Source organism: Solanum tuberosum, unplaced genomic scaffold, assembly GCF_000226075.1.
Source record: "Solanum tuberosum cultivar DM 1-3 516 R44 unplaced genomic scaffold, SolTub_3.0 scf00033, whole genome shotgun sequence".
Lineage (NCBI taxonomy): Eukaryota > Viridiplantae > Streptophyta > Magnoliopsida > Solanales > Solanaceae > Solanum > Solanum tuberosum.
In genome coordinates this window covers 1,143,804-1,147,845 of record NW_006238959.1, presented here as the reverse complement: position 1 = coordinate 1,147,845, position 4,042 = coordinate 1,143,804, and the positions used below count along the sequence as shown (strand labels likewise).

The following is a 4,042-nucleotide window of genomic DNA, read 5'->3' as shown; positions in this document are numbered from 1 at the left end:
CTCAATTAATATTTGAGTAAGACTATCATAGATAGGTAATTTTACCAAAAAAATATACTTGATTGTTATCATGAATTATGGTTATATATACTTCAGTAGAATAATTTAATTTAAATATATGGATAACATCACCTATGGTGAAAAATATTTCATTTCATTAAGTTTCTACCTTATCTTTGTGGAATTGTAGTCTTATCCTTTTTTATGCCACATACATATCATATAGTTGTTGTCTAATGAAAGTATCTAGTATCTTATAGAAGTTGTATCATGATATAAAATATTTAAATTTTTCAATAATAAAAATTAATAGATAAATAAAATTTAAAGTATTATATATAGAATCATTAATTTGATTTAAGATCATTTATGATTAATCACTATTTTCTTATTTATTTTTATATACCTAGTAAGCAGTGTATCTTGTAATATTTTCTTTTTTTTTTTCTTTGTTTCAGATGAAGAGGAAGAACACAACAAAAGACTTCTTGAAGCTGGGAATGATCTGCTTCAGCAGCCTACTTATTCTTCTAAAGAGGAGCTTCTGGAGAAACTTGATAATTTAGAGCATCTTTTGTCAATGGTGAAGCAAGTTCCCCCTGCATCAGCACGAGATGCTTTTCGGTCTGTAATGGAGGCACTAGTTGCAGATGGACTTCTACGACATCCTGACATAGATGTGAAGGTGTCAGTTGCATCTTGCATTAGTGAGATCATGAGAATTACAGCTCCAGATCAACCATATGATGATAGCAAATTTACGGACTTTTTTGAGCTTGCAGTGTTGGCATTTGGGAAATTGTCTTGCTTGGATGGTCGCTGTTATTCAAAGGTTGTCTCTATTATTGAAGATCTTGCAAAGTACCGAACGTGCGTGCTGATATGGGATCTCGAGTTAGATGCGTTGATTATTCAGATGTTTCAACATTTTCTAAATAGTATAAGGCCGGACCACCTTTATCAAGTATTCATGGACATCGAGGAAATAATAAGCATTATAATAAAAGAGAGTGAAGAAATTCTAATGCAGCTTCTGAACATCCCCATAAGTAGTGTTAAGAAGGAAAACCAGGATGTTTTAGAAGGGATGGGAATAAATACTAAAATACCGAACTGAATCGACTTTTTTTGATATTTTGGTTTTGGTATTTCAGTTTTCGATCCAGTTTTCGGTTCGGTTTTCGGTATGTGGGTTTTGTATTTTTTGGTATTTTGGTTTAATCGAAATATATTATATTATAATATATATTAATATTAAATAATAAACAAAATTAGGTCAGTTCTTAATAATTTGAGTCAAATTTCAATTTTCTCTTTTCAATTTTCAAGGTTTTCAAACTTCTCCCAATTCTCAACTCCGCACGTCAATTTTCCTATGACACTTTCCCACTTCCCACTTTCCGGCGCTGACGACCAGCGACATCAAGGCAGCGACCGATCGATCGCCGTGATCAGAAGCAGCCGACCAGCAACAGCAGCGACCGACGACTAGCAGCAATATTTTGATTATTTTTGGTTTTCATCAAACCGAACTAACAAAAATTAGCGACCAGCAACAACAGCCAACCGACGACCAGCAGCAATATTTTGATTATTTTTTGTTTTCATCAAATCGAACTAACAAAAACCGAACCGAAATAATAAAAACCAAACCGAACCGAATAATTTCAGTTCAGTGTTCGGTACACTTGTTACAAGAATCGAAAAAACTGGAAAAAAAAATGAAATCGAATCGAATTACCGATTGCCCAGCTATATGTTTTACCTCGGTCCTATGTGTTAGGAGAGAGAGTTCTTCAAGAAAGTTTTGTCAAACTTCATCCATATCTTCCAAAAACAGCGAGGTCCCTCGGCATTTCCATTAACAACTACTCAGAAGTTGTTGAATTGATTTGGATTAAGGCACTTGAAAGTAAAACTACGGTGGAAAATACTCCCGAAGAGCTTGCACCACATGTTGCACCTGACATAGTTGTTCCATTCTTAGATCAAGCACCTATTTTGCTAGGGAAAGATGATCCCAAGCATAAAGACAATGATGTCATTCTAGAGACGGATACAATTTCAAAGGAATCAGAACTTGGAGATGCAATGAAGCAGCAAAAAAGTACCGATTCAAGGACCACCTCGCAATATGAAAACTTGGGATTTGTAAAATGAAGCAGCCAAAAAAGTAGTAGGTCCAGAAGCTACGCAAACTTCAAAGAAAAGAGGTTGGAAGCCTAATTTTTTGAACAAACCAGAGGAAGGATACGATCATGCTTGGGTAAGTGGAGAAAGGAGGTCAAAATCCCGTATTCTCTTGAAGGGTTGTGGAAAAGATACTAAACAGCGAAGTAGTTGTTCACCTAAATGTGCAAGCTCCAAAGGATTGTATGGTAAGGAGAAGACTCCAATAATGACTTGTATAAAGAGACACCAAAAGGAGAAAAATGACAAATCAATTTCAGCAAGAGATGCACCAAGAGCTATAACCAAGAAGAAAGTCTCACAACCTACATCGGTTGCTTCAGAAGAATTTGCTGTTGTGGAGGCATTAGAAGAGAAACATGAAAATAACGACAAGGAAAATATACCAGCCAGATATCGTGATAAAAGACGGAGGTTATCCATTGATGAATCATAAGCTGAGGCATTGGGCTTTATCTTCTCAATCACCAAAGAAAGCAACTTTGCGAAAACCTCTAAGGATCAACGGAAAAGGAAGAATTCACCATCACAAGAAAAGGCATTAGGTTCCGTCTCAAACACCAAAGAAAGAACCTCCCCCAAAACCTCTAAAGAACAACGTAAAAGGAAGAACTTGCCATCACAAGAAGAGGCATTAGGTTCTGTCTCAAACACCAAAGAAAGAACCTCTCCCAAAACCTCTAAAGAACAACGTAAAAGGAAGAACTTGTCATCACAAGAAGAGGCATTGGGTTCTGTCTCAATCATCAAGCAAAGCAACTTCCCCAAAAGCTCTAAAGAAAAACATAAAAGAAAGAACCCGCCATCACAAGAAGAGGGATTTGCGAATAAGGTTGTCAGAGAGCATGGCAAGTAGCTCGTTGGCTGCAGGGTAAGGGTTTGGTGGCCACTTGATCAAGTGTTCTATAAAGGACTTGTCACTGATTTTGACCATTTAGAGAAGAAGCACACAGTGATCTATGGAGATGGCGATCAAGAAATGCTTAATCTTACAAAGGAACGCTGGGAACTAGTTGACAATGACAATGCATCAAATCCTATACACAATATTGCTCCTGGTCCTAGTGATTTGTCTGCCATGCGCCTTGGTTGCATTATTGATTCATAGCGCCATACAAGGAAAAAAAAATAAGATTTTGAATGTTGATATGATGTGCCATTGCTAACTCCTGGTACTGAAAGCAAGAAGAACGCATGCAGCAAAACAAAGTTATATAGTGGGAAAGCAACTGACAATCCGATGACTCCAAAAGTGACCATGCAGCATAATTCAACTCCTTTTGGAGTGCACCAAAATAAAGGGATTGAGGTTGAAGGTTCAGAATCTGGAGTAGACGAAAATCCAAGGAGTTTGACAACAACTATAAAGGTGTCACCTGAAGATGGTGATGTGTCTAGTGAGCTGGTGGAAGTGCGTGGATATAAAGTAAAAGTGAGCATTGCTCCTATACTTGCTGCCATTTTTGCCAAGTATGGTGACATTACAGTCAACTGTCAATGTAAATCACTGGCTGCCAGAGCTTCCCTGCTTGATGTTATTAGTGATGTTGTCAGGCGGCTGAAAACCGGTGATGTTAGTATTTCTTCCATTAAAGCTATGAGATATGTAGTCTTTGATGATGTGGATGCCAAGCTTGATGTAGCTTAGCTGCAACAGTATCTGGATGAGATCTCTGAAGAAGGGGATATGGAAAAAAAGTCCTCCTTACTAATGGCGTTAAGAGAGACTACCAAGCTCATCTCTAAAGCAGCTAAAAAGGATTTGGTAGAAAGGAACAAGGAGATCTTAGCAGTAGAGAAACGACTCAAAAAGGTTGAAAGGCACTTGCGAGAGGTGAAGACACGTTATTTT

At 37.3% G+C, this 4,042-nt stretch overlaps 1 pseudogene; it reads left to right on the top strand.

Moving 5' to 3' along the window:
* Nucleotides 1-483: 483 nt before the first annotated feature.
* On the top strand, nucleotides 484-3,317 carry LOC102598341 (uncharacterized; annotated as a pseudogene).
* The last annotated feature ends 725 nt before the right edge of the window (nucleotides 3,318-4,042 follow it).